The sequence below is a fragment of the Macaca nemestrina genome, chromosome 3 (assembly GCF_043159975.1).
Source record: "Macaca nemestrina isolate mMacNem1 chromosome 3, mMacNem.hap1, whole genome shotgun sequence".
Lineage (NCBI taxonomy): Eukaryota > Metazoa > Chordata > Mammalia > Primates > Cercopithecidae > Macaca > Macaca nemestrina.
Genome location: NC_092127.1, coordinates 71,550,201 through 71,567,154, shown reverse-complemented (window position 1 = coordinate 71,567,154; position 16,954 = coordinate 71,550,201). Strand labels below are relative to the sequence as shown.

At 33.9% G+C, this 16,954-nt stretch overlaps 1 long non-coding RNA gene across 2 annotated transcripts in view; it reads left to right on the top strand.

Moving 5' to 3' along the window:
* The window catches only part of LOC105486200 (uncharacterized), a 308,856-nt gene that overhangs the window by 190,509 nt on the left and 101,393 nt on the right, over nucleotides 1-16,954 (top strand). The window contains exons 5-6 of one of the 2 annotated variants that reach the window (XR_011621065.1): nucleotides 156-291; nucleotides 1,193-8,624. This is a non-coding gene — a long non-coding RNA (uncharacterized lncRNA). Of the gene's footprint in view, nucleotides 1-155; nucleotides 8,625-16,954 lie in introns of both variants that reach the window. The other variant, XR_011621066.1, reaches the window with a different exon arrangement.

Below are 16,954 nucleotides of genomic sequence, written 5' to 3'. Positions count from 1 at the left end.
ATAGCATTTTTATCTGCAACTCTATACTAACAATTATGCATGATGAAAAAGTTCAATTTATAGAAAGTAAATAATAATACATAAGTAACATTTATTCTGTATATGACATTACTAATATCTTTCATATTTTTTATTATTTATTTGTTTTGAGACAGTCTTGTTCTGTTGCCCCAGCTGGAGTGCACTGGCACAATTTCAACTCACTGCAACCTCTGGCTCCCAGGTTCAAGCGATTCTCCTACCTCAGCCTCCCGAGTAGCTGGAACTACAGGTTCCCACCACCACACCCAGGTAATTTTGTATTTTTGTAGAGATGAGGTTTCGCCATGTTGGCCATGGTCTTGAACTCCTGACCTCAACTGATCCACTTGCCTTGGTCTCCGAAAGTGCTGGCATTACAGGCATGAGACTTTTTAAGCCAATATTATTTTCTAATGTCCTCTTTTACTCATATTTTTCTGCCTTAATATTCTAAGTCCTTATATATAATTTTAATCTGTAATTTATGTATACTATATATTGATATATACATTATGTTATATATAACATTTTATGCTTTTAAGGTATTGCTACATATGACAGGAAAGCCAGGGTAAATACTTTTGCTCCTTTTATCATTATTTCACAAGAGAGCTGCTAATTTTTGGAATAACATATTTTCATAACTAGTGTGTACATATTTTATATGTATGAATCTGTGAATGTGTATGTGCTTACTAATCACACATCTATAACACATACATGCATGTATGTGTTTGTGTACATATATATGTAAATGACGGCATGGCATAAATATATGCCATCATTTTGTAAATATAGGATTGCTATTTTAGACTAGTATATTTCCACATTTTGTTTTATCTTTAGATTCTGCAAAGGCTTAAGAGATGCTCATGTGGCTATTTTAGAAAAGTAATTGGATTATATAGCAAATTATATGTAATAGTCTGTTGACATTGAGACAAGGAGAAGTGAAAGTTGTATATATTATTGCAATTTGTTGTCAACAAGAAATCACTGTGTGCTTACTTCATGAAAAGAACTGCTTGAAAGACTCAAGACATAATCACACTCATCAGTGGTTTTCTTTATTCATGTGGTGATGGTGAGCATTAAGGAAGGGACCGTAATTTGCAAAGAGAGCTTTTACAAACTGTCAGCGCATAATTATTGAACATCTACTTTGTAACAGGCCCTATGAAGACATGACAGGAGCATATGTGAATCTTGATGATTGTTTATATTTTCCAGCACAGCGTAAGTGTCAGTTTCTATTCTAGCACAATGTTGGTGTTAGGTTCTATTCTAACATGTTTTCTTGATACGTGAAAAACGTTTATTGCACAAGTAAGTTTTCAGTGTAATATATTTTACACAAATGTGTGTGAGAAATCTGAGTACTGGCAATTCGTCTAGACTTATTCATTCACAGAGCTTGTGACTGCTGAGTATTTACAAAAAGAGCTCTAGAGGAAGTAACAAAATTAACTGTGAGAATAAAAAATGTATAGAAGTTTTCAAGCCAGAATAGGTCAGTGGTCCATCTAATTGAGTATAGAGTTTCCGAGTATTTCAATAAAAATCTAAGATTAGATCATTTAGAGATAGTTATCAGTATGGCATTAAAAAGTCACTTAATTTTCAATAGTCTACTGCAAAGCAAAATCATCTTTTACTTCACCTAATGATGTACTTAGAGACAAGTTAAAAAGTTATTACCTATCTAAATACTGAATATAAAAATAATTTTATTTAAAGTAACAACTCTTCCTATCACACAACTTCAGAAAAATAAATCATGAACTTTTAATCACTTCTGTTTACTACATATATACAAGTTTTTTTTATGGATTTCCAAATTGTAAGAAAGAGAGGAGGTTGCTTAATAAGAACATGAAAATATTTGCTAAAGTAATAACACTTTTTTAAGATTCTCAAACTAAGTTTTATAACCTGGATGTTGAACAGAAATTCTTGAAACATCATTATTTTTCTTTTGTAGAATACACATTATATTTATATATGCTGCAAACTTCACAGGTCTGTAATCCACAAGAAAATTAAAGCTAATACATGTAAAAGCACTATTATACTACACAATCATATTTAAATATAGGAATCATACTATACAGAGTGACAAACTATCTTTTTATTTTAATACATTTAATAGTGTAAATAAGCCAGCTAAAGGTGGATTTTTAAAGCATGATTTTAAAAGAGAATGTGTTTTTTATCATAGAAGTAACAATTTTCTAAAGTAATGGACATTTGCCATAATGATAGAATAATATTCAGAAGTTTTGGTCAGGATCTACTATTGGTAAATCTATTAGCTTCATCAACACTTGGTAAGATGTTACCTAAACAAATAAGGTAAATAAAATTTCAGTAAAAGTGAAAAGAGTAGGAACATAAGAAACCCATTTTTATGCCACCCACTGAAAAGCAAGGTATTAAAGCAACATGCAAAAAAGATCCAGTCATTTGGGTTCTTGCAATTAATTTTATTATATCCTTCTTAAAATTGTATATTGGTATAAAAAAGTTTAAATATTATTGCAACATGCCAGATGACAGAAGTTACATTGATTTACTTCAATACAAAGAACATATATGAGATAGTAGCAAGCAATGAAACATCACCTGGTTAAACCTAAAATAAATTGTTGCCATTTTTCATGTTCTATCTCAAGAAAACACAAAAGTAAAATATGAACACAGTAGAAATCAACAACATTTAATCTTCCAAGTTTTAGAAAGTGATGTTAATTTCTGCTTTTCCCAAAGGATGTATTATTGAATATAGTTTAAATTTTGTCAGAGTATTAATTCAGGGAATTATGTTCTTTTTCATATGACGCTAGTCCTAGGCATGTGAAAGCCAAAAGAAAAAAAAAATAATGAGTCTACCAGTTTCTGAAAAATAACACCATACCCATGAGCTTGGAAAATTAAAAAATTAATGGATTCATATAAATGTCATACTAATTTTTAAATCATTTTAGGCAGAACTTTATCACCTAAACCCCAAAACCAAATCATACTATTGATCCTCATTGGTCCACTAAATTACCAAGAATGGTTATTAACTAAAGCCAGTGTCTATATTATTCTCCCAAAAAGTTCTACATGTTTCCCTTACCCAAGTAAGTATTCATTTTCTGAAGAAGACTCTGGTGCTTACAGTAACAATCAAGAAAAAGAGTTATGGTGTGTACTTGTCAGATTGTTTCAGGGTCTTCCTTCAAAAAAGTCTTGTCTCCTCAGTGTACTTGGGATTCATAACCTGATGGAAGTTGGGGATTAAATGTGAGGCAGAGACTTTCCATCACTGTGACTCCTATCAGGCTAGATTCACAATATTTAGAGATATGTTGTTATACAGAACAAAAAGACCTTAGAAGATGCCCCAACAATTCATGTTCCAGGAACTCCATTTTTGGTTAGTCATTTTAATTACTGCTTTTGCTCTGCTGCATTGAATGGCAATTGTTTCTGCTTTTCTTTTACCAATTAAATATGATTGCCTTTGTGAATAGTGAGACCCCGTCTCTATTAAAAGAAAAATTAAATACTATTGCCTGGAATTTTCTTCACCAATATTCTACTATCTACATTTAGGGAGCTTATTTCAACAGTGACATACCCAACCTTTATTGATACCTCCATTTTATCCTTTTTCAAGGGTGTAATTGCTTCATTTCTTATGTGTTCTCAATGCCTTGGTGAAGGAAGTCTTCTTTGAGAACTGTCCCAGTAGATGTATTTAGGAAATGGTTGTGCAAGTAGATCTTGAGGAATCTACTCTACCAACTTTATCTAATTTATTGAATCCTTTAATATCCATTCTATCTAAGAACGATTTGCTTTTTCAACTCATTCTCAGTAAGCCATCATTGAGCCCAAGATTCCATTTAGTAACCACACAAATGATATTGCTCCTAGATGTTCAACTTCCCACATTGAACCCAGAATCATTGGTAAGTCTATTTCATTAAGAATAAGTCCACCTAAATTATGTTCTCCCTTCCTCATCTAGCACTACAAGACTTATTTGCCATACAAATTTCCCAGGATCAGGATCCCTAATACACATTAATCAAATCTTGAAATTCTATTGGCATTGTAACGCTTTGTCTCCTAGGTTTAATTTTTTATTAACCCCATGGGGCATGTAACAATCTGCATCTAGTAATAGATAAAGAAATAATGACTGTGGGAAAGGTGGGCCATGGCAGCTGGAATTTTCTTGCAAGGTAATGACCTCTTGTGTGACTGTAACAGTATCTCTATAGAAAACAGGACCTCCCTTATATGACGGGGAGGATTCTATTTCTGCTAGCATTGGAGATACACAGGAGCATTCTAGAGTTTAGAGTTCTTAGAATTTCCCAAATGTTTCCAATCTTTGCTAATCAATCCCTTAATGCTTATTTAAAAAACTTTACATTGCTATGAATTGATTTAGGAATCAACAAAGTCACACATCTGCTTTAAGATACATGAGCCATCAGGCTTCAATAAAACACTTTTAAATAAGTTATAGAAATTCTCTTTCTCTGACATGTCCTGAGTCAAGTTAACTCTAAATCTATTGCTTTCTTTCTCCAGTACTCCAGTGCAACAAGAAAAACACACTTTGCCCAGAAATATTTATTGTCCTTTGGCAACTGTCACTTGTTCTGTCAAAGTCATGCATTAAATAAGCACTTTATGTCAACTGAACACAAGTGATAATTTCAGTAACTTTTGCCACAGCATACCACACAGACTATGCTGTGTTTCACCTTTCAATGATAATTAATCTTTAACTCATTGAAACACAATTAACATCTTGATTTTCCAGATTCCAAATCCTGAAGATTGATAGCTTACAACAATTCGAACACCAAACATTGTCAAGTGGATCTAAGTTACAAAGATAAAAATATCTCAAGTTATTTTAAGAAAAAATGAGCTGCCTACAAAGCTGTTATAAGGACTAGGGGAATATACCCTGGCTTCTGCCCCTAGAATAACTCCAAGGATAACATTACTGAACTTTGCTTACAAAGAAACTAACTTTTTTCAAGGCCAGGGAGTGGGAGTTTCATCAAGACATTATCAAAGGTTGAGCTCCTGAAACAGGAAAGTGGTGCTGACAAGATCAGAAGGTTACTATCAGAACCATCAGCTCTGGTTTGCTGCAAGATCTGAACTGGCAAAATGGATCTCAGGAACTACTGTGTGTTCCCCCACTTATCTCATCTTAAAAACCAAATATGTGGGTAAATCTGAATTTTAGAACTAAAATTATAACCAGAATCTTTGCTGCAAGTCAGGAACATGGAGCTTGTAGTTTCCCACTGTCTATGTTAAAGGAAGATACGCCAGCAGGATCTTGTACTATATTTTGAGTAAGCCTGTCTACTGAATCTACCACAATCATCAGCATTCTAAGATTCAGCTGAGGACAAGACCCTGGCACTTAATAGAAGAGAAGTGATGAAAATTGAATGATGACGAGTACTAATGATGAATTCTAAAATCTGTATTGAAGGCTTGGGATTTCTGCACACTAGTAATTTGTCCCCTCCTCTTTTTAATCTATTGCTTTGTTTTTATATGTAGTATTAACAATTTAGATAAGGCAACTTCTAAAGTTTCTAACATGTATTTTCACATATTCTATCATTTCAGAACAACTGCTGGAAAAAAGTGTTCTGGGATTTAGAGGTTTTCTGTTCTTTGCAATGGATTTGTTTTAGCCCATGGGGGAAGATTAGAGAATATGTGTGTGCATTAGTGAGAAAATGTTAAATGTATTAAGATTCAGTAAGAGTAGAATAAACATCAAACTTATAAACTCATATAAATCTACAAGGAAAAAAAGCAGGAAAGAAAGTTTTGTTATGACTCAGAAAATGAAGCAAGCAGTTGCCTGAAGCTAAGGGGGAAAAACGCATCTAAACACAAGGGACAAGCTTTATAAAATAACTAACTTCAAACGCAAAGATTTTGTGTCAAAATATATATTTACGAACACAATAATAAAAATATTGTAGAAAACCCTATGAAAAGATTTGGGTGTTGGGACAACCTGTATCCCTATTTTTTTTTTATTTTCTAATTTCCATCTCTCAGTGCTCTGTCTGGGATATATTTTATAGCAATAATCATGCAATGTTTATTTCTAAGGGAGAGAAAAATATAAGGCACAAAGCCAGTTGTCAGAATCATGCACTGGAGATTCACAGAAAATATCAAAGCTAACATGTCATTAATCAGATTGTCCTAATCTTAGAATGTTTTTACCCTTCTTAGAAGCAAACAAAGAGGTGATTGGGAGAGTGTGGGAAAAGAAGGAATGATGTAAATGATGAAACAGCAGGGAGAAGGAAAGGGAAGTGGCAGGGAAAAGAAGTCGACTGGGAGCAGAGTGAGACAGGGAAAGAGGAGGATAAAGGGCAGAAGAAAGAAGAAAAGAAGCAAGAAGAGTGGAAAGGGGTTTGGAAAGGAAAGATGAAGAGAAATAAAATGTAAAGGAGAAGATAAGGAGGAGGAATTAGCAGGAAGGAAGACCAAAAGGAGACTGGAGACTGAGGAGAAACAATGGCAACAATAACCTCATCATCCATTGGTACCCCAAATGAAGTGAACTGTCACAATCAGCTGTATTCTCCCTTCTCTTTTCGGGGATTAAAATTCCTCTAGATACAATAGAAATTTCTTTTTAAGTTTTTTTTTTTTCTTAAACTTAATTCCTCCTGATTGAGTATTAGTGCACAATAAAAGTGCATATGCTTGCAAAAATTAGCCAGGCATGGTAGTGGGTGCCCATAATCCCAGTTACTTGGGAGGATGGGGCAGGAGAATGGCATTATCAGGGGAGGCGGAGGTTGTAGTGAGCCAAGATCATGCCACTGCACTCCAGCCTGGGCGACAGAGCGAGACTCCATCTAAAAAAAATATATATATATACACACACATATATACACATACACATACTTGGAAAATCTCTGAAAATGTGTGTGTGTGTGTGTGTGTGTGTGTAATACCAAAATAAAACATTTTAATCTTGAATTTTGAAATTATCTTTTGTTATTAATAGGTTGATCTACAACTCATAAAATTATTTAACAATATTTAACAAGGCACTAGGGATACATTTAAAAGGGAAAAGATTTGCCATTTGGTTCCTATATCAGAGGTAATAAGTTGGTTAAAGTTGAAGTGAACTAACCCCTACTCACTACAAGAAATGTGGTCAGAAAATAAAAAATAAAAAAACTGAAAAATGTAGCTTTTAGCTATACCAACTTTCCAAAAAAAAAATATATTAAGAAAACCAGAATAAATAAAGAGCTAAACCTAGTCACTCTATATGGAATCGTTCCATTTCTTTTTAGTTCTCCCTTTACCTTGACAAAATGTCACATCTTCTTGCCAGGGGACTATATTACTTCACACAAGCCCTATTATTTCACTCTACTGGTACAAATAAAAGTATGCCAACTGAGAACCAAAATGAGAATAATGGTAACTCTCAATGTATTTCTAGTTATAATCAACCAGATAGGCTATTCTTAGGCATTTCTAGTTTTTGTTGTTGTTGTTGTTGTTTTTCCTTCCATTTTTGGACCCTGAGGAATTGAATAAGATTAATAAAAGTAAGACTGGTGATTCATGACTCTGAACCATAGAACTGTCAATCATGAAGTCTGAACCATAGAACTGTCAATCATGAAGTAAATTTGGTATTTTTCTAATTGTTGTCATTTACGTTTCAAGTGTATAAAAAAGTACACTTAAAAAGCCAATGATTACTATGACTATTTTAAATGACAATTAAAGTATTTCATTTGAATTCTGTGTCAAGATAAAATTGTCTTAAATTGAGTGTTCATCTCAGCTGTTAAAACGAAAAGAACCCCTAACCTCATAATCTTCACCTTTCATCCATAAGTAAGGAAAACAGTTGAGGATTGAGACCAAAGTTTTTGACACCATTTTGTTTTCCACATAAAGCAATAATATATATTGCCGACATCAAGTTCTGAAATAAAAGATAGTTGCTTATTTTACTCTCAAATAAGCATGAGTTAGAGGAAAATCCTCCAAAACTTCTAAGTACAAAGACCAGGCTATCCCCAGCTCACTGCCCCACCATTCCTGATTTATGTCTCTTATCCTCGTAGTTCAGGAAAGCACCTCTATGGGAGGTGGAAGGTAGTAGAATCAAGAAATTAAAAAAAAAAAAAATTGTAAATGGAATAGTTTTGTGGGTTTCTTTGTTTGTTTGTTTGCTTGTTTTTTTTAAAGAAAGGCTTCTAGAAGCCACCATGAGACACTGACACTTACATTTCATTATCAAACTTCTGTCATATGTCCACACTTCCTTGCAAAAAGTTCTGAGAAATAGATGTACCATTCTGGGTAGCCAGGTGCCTAGCCCCAAATAAAAACAGCTCTATCACACTGGAAAACAAATAGCATATGTTGAAGACATCTATATTTCTCTGCCGTATTTTCTTTCTCATTTTATTTTCATTCTATGTTAACAGTATTTTTATTTTTATTTCCCATTTTCTGAAATCTCATCTTTAATTATCTAAATCAAGATTCCTGTGGAAAGTATAAAATAGGTAAGTCCTTGTCATTTCTTACAATTCTTTAATATTAGTTTTTGAGTGGCAGGTTTTTTAGAATTATGATATTGTTTGTAATGTTTCTGTTTGTGTGTGTGTTTGTGTGTATTAGTTGTAGAAATCTAACTCCAGCAAAGTGACTAAAATATGTTGTTTTCAATATATGATAACATAAAGAATATTAGCTTAAGAGTTGCAATATGAGTAGTTATTGAAGCACATCAGTGACATGATGCATTATTTGGTATACTATATTGTTTAAAAATACTTTTTGTCCTAACTAGATGAAGGATTATTACTTCTGCGCTGCATAAACCTCCAGCTTGTTTAGGGAATTTGCTTTCATGACAAAAAAAAAGTGAGTGGAAATGACATGTATCACTTCTGAGCAGAAACTTCAGGGTCCAGCACATAATTCAGTATTTTGTCTTTTTATTTTGCCTGAGTGCAAACGTTGCCCTGAAGGAGGTGAATCCACGTGCCTAGGTCCAGAGCAAAGACAATGAATTCATTTGGCCTGAGAGGTTAGAGGATAGTTGTGTTTACTGTACATTAATCTTGACTATTCTGACTTAAATAATTATTATGTTTAAATTTCAGGATTTCTCAAACTTACTAATATTTGTCAACAAACACCTAGCTCTTTATTTAAATGGGGTTTTATTTAAAGCCTTCCAATGTTTTCTAAAAAACTTAGAATACAATGTAAATGCCTTAACTGAGATAACAAATTTAAAATGATTGTGTTCCTGGCCTATCTCTGCCATGCCATATGGTAAAACTATTCCCCACTGGTACTACACTTCATCCTCATTGACCTTCTTTCTGTACCTGAAAAAAATACATGATGTGTGTTTCAAGTTCAGAACCTTTGTAACAGCTATCCCTTCTGCCTAAATTCCGGTTACTCTGACCTAAATATGTCAGCTCCTTCCTGTCACTCAGATCTTATCTCAGACATACTTGCAATAAGTATCTAAAGAATTCCCATTCTGTCAGAAACTCAATCTTAGAACTTTATTTTCCTCATGTCACTACCATTATTTTGTTTAATTTGTGGTTTACTATGTTATTTTATGTATGTTCTTACTAATTTCTAAGGAACTAGATGGCAAGTGGCATTCGTGGCCTGACACAAAGTAGGTAAGCCATACATGCTTTTCGAATAAATGGTTGAGATGATATATGACACCATTTGCATGAGATGAGTCTGACAGGGAACTCCTACTGTTAATTCAGAAGAAACATAAAGGATATGAAGGCAATTTCTATCATTGACTGAATTTCCAAAGCTTCTAAAAGCTTTCCAAAGCTTTTGAGAGTAAGACTTTAAAAAGATCATCACTTGAATGAATCTAGTATCATTTTCTGTAACTGTATCATCATCTATAAATGTTCAGATGCAGATTAAAGTGGATGATAATACTGCTATTCTGCAGCAATTGAAAATTCATGTTTATAGTGCACTTTGAATTTTCAAACGCTGAGGAACATCTTTAGTTAGAGAAAATCGTGAATAAATTCAGTAAAAATTTATATGGTGCTATGGTTTGAATGTGTCTCTCAAAGATCATGTGTCGGTAACTTATTCCCAAATTCAACAGAGTTGAGAGGTGGAACCTTTAAGAGGTGATTAGGTTGTAATGACTCTGCCCTAATGAGTGGATTAATGTCATTATTACAGGAGTGGTTTTGTTATCTTCAGACTGGGTTTGTTATGAAAGTGAGTCCAGCCTTCTCTTGTTTTCCTGTCATGTGATGTCTTTCACCATGTTTTGATACAGCGAGAAGGACCTCACCAGGTGCCATCCCTCAATCTTGGACTTCTTAGCCTCCACAGCTGTTGAGCCAAATAAGTTATTGTTTATGAATTTTCCAGTCTGTGCTATTCTGTTGTAGCAGTACAGAATGGACTAAGACATATGGGTAAATTGTTTATTGTTCTAATTAATGAAGGCAGCTTACATAGGGGCATCTACAATGAAGCTTGATTGATGCTTAGTGTTCTGAAATTCTGCATCTAGTCTCTCAATTATGCGATTTAAAAATTTCCACTTTTCCATGTATAACTGCAAGTAGGAGGATTTAAATTCAGATGACAACAGACAGGCTGGGATTCAAAGAGAAAACCCTTGCATGATCCAAACCATGGCAGTTTAGGGTATAGTTGTTCAATTAGAGTACCTTTATGATTCATAAAAGGTGATTTTCAAAGAAAATATTCTCTCAGCTATTTCTGAGAGTTAACATAAAAACATTGTTTTATTACACAAAGTTTACCTAAAGGGAAATTGTTTTCATAGAACTAAATATGTTAAGTTAGTTATAACTTCTGAAGACAATGCAAGTTTATAACTTTGTTTCTTTACTGGGATTCACATGACCGTTATATAATTAAGAGTGATAAATGTTAATTAAATAATTTACTTATTGACGATTCCTTCCATTTTGTCCCTAACTTCTTTATAGCACTATTCTGCCAACAAAAAGTGCCCATACTAGCTGAAGAAGGTAAATTTAACAAAAGACATGCAAGACTTTTACAGTTATAACCACAAAAATATATCACAAATTCTAACTAAATTTACCTATAAAGCTAATGCAGGTTTAATCAAATTCTCAGCAGGCTTTTTTGTTAGTACAATTTTGCTATCTGATTCTAACATAGGGAAAGGGCCAAGACCTAGAATAGGCAGACTGATCCTTAGAAAAAGAGAGCAAGATTATAGGATTGGCATTATCAGATTTCATTACTTATTAAAAAGTTATACTAATCAGGACACTATGGTATTGAAATAAAATTCAACAAAAATATTAATGACTCTGAATAAAAAGTCCAGAAGTAACACCCACATTTACACAATTCATTGCTTTTCAAATAAAGTGCCAAATAAATTCAACAGAGGAAAATAAAATGTATTTTAAATAGATGATGTGAAACAACAGAAAAAATTTATGGGGAAAAAAGTAAAAGTAAACTTCAACCCCTACCTCCCACCGCACACCATAGTTATTTTACAATGAGTGGTAGACATAAAAAGTAAAGCTAAAACTATAAATATCCTAGAAAAAATAAAGAAGAATATTTGTAAGGTTTTCTAATAGTCAAGCATACCCGAGTGAAAACACAAAATATGCTGTTAAAAGTAACTGATTATCTGTATTTCATCAAATTAAACACTTCAGCTCATCAAAAGACATACTTAAGGACGAAAAGGCAGGCTCAGTTTTTGCACATATATCTTTCTAAGGAGAGGTACTCAAAATATGTAATATATCAAATCAATAATTTAAAAATTGCTCAATTAAAATTGACGGAAGAACAGAAGAACAACAGTTTACAAAAGAAGATACATGAATGGCCAATAGGTATTTAAAAACTCCTCAATATTAGCATTTGGAGATATCCAAATTAAAACTACAAGTCAGAAACACTGGAATGACAAAACTAAAAGGACTAAAACACAAAGAACTGGTTAGGGTACAGAGATACTGGAATCTCAATACTTTGCTAGGAATATTAAGTGGTTTTACCATTCAGGAATAGAGTGTGTAGTTTCTTTAAAATGTTAAACATGCAGCTACCCCACGAGCTGGCAATTTCATTTCTAGGATTTTAGTCTAGAGAAATGAAGATGTGTGTACAACGAAAGACATGTTCACAAAGTCAATGTAATTAGGAGCTAAATACTAAATATTTGGGTAATTAAATCGTGTAAACACTGAAACAACCAATCATCCTCAACATGGCAATGAATAAGTGCTTTGTGGTACATTCTTGCCATTGAATATTATTTTAAAAAATAAACTAATATCACGTGGAACAACATAGATGGATCTCAAAAATATCATATTTGACAGAAAAAGCCAAACCCAAAGACCACTGTGGGATTCCATTATACAAATATCAACAAGAGGAAACTCTAACTTATGATGATGAGAACAAGAACAGCAATGTCCGGTGGGCATTGGGATTAGAAGGGATATAGGAACAAAGACATTTTCTGGAATTATAAGAATCTTTTATATAATTTTTCTATTGTTGATTTCATTTGTTTGTCAGCATTAATCAAATTTATACACTGTACTTCACAGTATGTAAAATTTATCACAAAAACAAATGAACAAATAAAAATGGGTTATTCAAGGATTGGATCATTTAAGCTACTTTAAGCCAGCATAAGTAATAGATTTTATTTAAAAAAATAATTAGAGCCAGGCACGGTGGCTCATGCCTGTAATCCCAGCACTTTGGGAAGCCAAGGCTGGCGGATCAGGAGGTCAGGAGATCGAGACCATCCTGGCTAACACGGTGAAACCCCATCTCTACTAAAAAATACAAAAAAAAAAAAAAAAAAAAATTAGCCAGACATGGTGGTGGTCGCCTGTAGTCCCAGCTACTGGGGAGGCTGAAGCAGGAGAATGGTGTGAACCCGGGAGGCAGAGCTTGTAGTGAGCTGAGTTCATGCCACTGTACTCCAGCCTGGGAGACAGAGCAAGACTCTGTCTCAAAATAAAAAAATAATAATAATAATTAGAAGGTGTTGGGGGCTTCTAAGCAGTACTATCATGTGTTGATTTATATTTTGAAAGCATCCTTCCAACATGTGTGTTCTCATTTCCTACTCTCATTGTGAAAAGTGTGAAAAGCTGAAATTTTAGCAAAAATGTGCTTATGTCTTCCAGAAAAATTAGTGTTAATTCTTTCTTATCTGCTTCACCAATAGAATGCAGAAATCAATTTTGCTGTTAAAAACCAGATTTGTTTTGGGTTTGCCTGTCTGGTGAAAGGGATTATTTACTGATTTCTGCCATTAGACACTACTCTTTTACTCCAAAAGGTCAAGATAAAATTCCAAACAAAGTACCTCAGAGGAACAATGGAGACTCTAAATCTTTTAACTTAGTGTTAATGAGCAAAGTTGCTGAAGGAATAGCATCCTTACACAAGATTTCACCCAGGTGATTATTATTAATTCATTTTTATTTGAAATATTTTATATGTTTTTTTCAGGAAATTATTGATTTAAACAAATGAGTTTTTTTTTAATAACTGGAAATTCATTATCAGTGAATACCTCAAAGGCAGGAAGATAAATTTATTAATTAGAAACCAGAGGCCTGAAATTTTTATGCAAAATTCTAACTATAATGGGTAGATTCCTCTCCTACCTCTCAATCTACTTCTTCCATTCATTTTTAAAAACTTCTTAATCTCCTATGCTATGCAACTTTTCTGTTGTAAAAATTAAGTCTAGCTGGGTGGCTTAGAAAAACAGAAATTTATTTTCTTATAGTTCTGGAGGCCAAATGCCCTCGGGATCACACTTTCTTTGGAGGCTCTAGGAAAGAATCCGTTCTTTGCCTCTTCCGGCTCCTGTCATTGTGGGGATTCCTTGACTTTTGCTACATCAGTCCAGGATCTGCCTCTGTGGTCACACTGCCTCCTCCTCTTCTATATGTCTTCTCCTCTATGTGTCTCTTATGAGAACACTTGCATTGGATTTAGGACTGACACTGATAATCTAAGATCATCTCTTCATTTCAAAATTCTTTATTTAATTACATTTTGTTTGTTTGTTTTTGATATAAGGTAACATTCACAGGTTCTGAGGATTAAGACAGAAGCATATCTTTTGGAGGGCTACTATTTAATCTACTACATATGTCAATTAATATCCAGTGAGCATTGCCTTGTGCTCAGCACCATTTGAATCTGCATGAGAAGACAGAATAATGGTCATATGCACATCTTCTTGATTTATATTATAGCTCAATCTCTTAAACTGAGTGAGAACAGGTAAATGACTAACGCATTTCAATTATCTGTAAAACTGGTGTGTTAGTCTGTTCTCATGATACTATAAGGACGTACCTGAGACTGGGTAATTTATAAAGGAAAAAGGTGTAATTGACTCACAGTTCAGCACGAGTGGTGAGGCCTCACAAACCTACAATCATGGCAAAAGGGGAAGTAAACATGTCCTTCTTCATAGGGCAGCAGGAAGTGGATGAATGAGAGCCGAGCAAAGGGGTAAGCCCCTTATAAAACCATCAGATCTCATGAGAACTCATTCACTATCAGGAGAACAGCATGGAGGAAAACACCTCCATGGTTCAAATACCTCCCACTAGGTCCCTCCTGCAACACATAGGGATTGTGTGAACTATAATTCAAGGTGAGATTTGGGTGGGGACACAGCCATACCATATCAATTGGGATACCTATTATCTACATCAAACATTATTTTGGCAGTTAAACAAGAACAACAAAGTAATTTGCCAGCACATATTAATCACTAAATGTATTTTAGCTATTATTTATTAACTTGGTTAACAAAGGACATATTCACTAATTTTAAGAAACTTTTACCTTATCAAATCTATATTAGAGGAAAGAAGGTATAATGCAGAATATTCCCAACTTAGCTGGTACATATTTGGAGTTTGTGGTCTCATCATGGAAACAATTCACTATCCTTGCTATTTTTGTTTCTGTTATATCGATAAAATGTTGCTTGTGTTTCCTGCTTGATATCACCCAGCAACTCAGGGAAGTAGATCAGAAGATAAATGGTTTGAGAGAAATAGCCTGGGATTTAAAGTTTGACATTAATCAATGGCATAGGAGATCACCTGTCAGCATGTTTTTCCCTGTCTGTCCTACTTCCACTTACCTCCCTTCTTTCTTTCTACCCTAACTGTCCCACAGGCTGTCTAGCAAAGATTGATTGTTGAAAAAAAGAAAGAACAATAAAGTAAAATAATAAAGTACAAGTAAACCAAAATAGACTTATCTTTCCCCAACAACAGATTTCTGGATTCATAATTCCTCCCCATTCTGCTGTGAGTCACACTGAGGGATACTCACAGCAGGCGAATGCTGGCAACCACCCAGCTCTCTCCATAGCATGTTTACCAACACTCTGTGGTACTTACTTCAAGCTCTAATTTGCCTGAGTAACTATTGGGAAGATCAAAAAATACTAATGTAAAACAAAGATGGATGTTTTTATAAAAATCATGCTGAAATACTTAACATTAGATAAACGTAAGTATGTCATTTGAAATTGCTTTAAAAATAGTTGTGGACAAGACAACAATAAAGGATTGGGTGGATTAATTGTAAACATCTCATAAATCCTGCACCCAGATTGCTCCGTGAACTCGAGAGGCGGAGCTTGCAGTGAGCCGAGATCACACCACTGCACGTCAGCCTGGGCGACAGAGCGAGACTCCATCTCAAAGAAAAAAAAAATCGAAACTGGAAACTGCAATTTAAGAGAGAAACACACACACACACACACACAAACACACACACACACACGACACTTTGAAATTCTAGTCAGTGAACTCAAACTGAAGAAAAGATTCATTCCTTCCATATTAAGAGATTACCTAGTGTATTAGTTTCTGGGCGCTGCCCCAAAATGGGTAGCTTAAAACAATGAAAGTATGCGTTCACAGTTCCAGAGGTTCCAAGTCTGAAATCTAGGTAAAGAATTGGCGAGATTGCTTCACTTTTGGAGACTCTGAGGAAACATCTGCTTCATATCTCTGTTGTAGCTTCTGGTGGTTATGAGCAGTCCTTCGTGTTCCTTGGCTGGTAAATAAATCGCTTCATTCTCTGCCTCCACCTTTTCACGGCCTTCTCTTTTTGTGTGTGTCTGAATTTCCATTTTCTTATAAGGGCATTAATCATTAGATAATCCCTTATGACCTTATCTTAATAAGATGACATGTTGAAGATCCTATTTCCAAATAAGGTCACAGTCACAGGTTTCAGGTCTACCTGAATTATGAGGGGACACCATTCAACACAATACAGCTAATAATACCACTTATATTTATACATTTTAAGATAAAAATTAATGTTTTAAATATACTTGCATAATTTTTAACACTACCTTTTTTTAATTAACCATATGACAACATATCCCAATTGCATTATATTAAAAGAGCAAATGATTCCATAAGAAATTCCAAAATAGATGTGTTCTTACAAGAGAAGACAGGACAAGTTATGTAACTTTCATTATATATTAAAGCTTCCATTTCAAGAAGCGAGGAAAAGAACGGCAAATAAAATCTAAGAAATATAGAAAGGGGAAGAAACAAAGATAAAAAGAGAGAAATATAAAATCCAAAAATATAAAAAAGTAAATAGAAAAAAACAAAAGACACACCAACACACACATACAAAATCAAAAGACAATAGAAAATAGGGCAATATTGCAGATTTGAAAATCTCAGAAAGAAAATACAAAAATATGATGAATAACTTTAGAAATTTGATAATTTCTCAAAAACAAAAATAAAAGCCATAG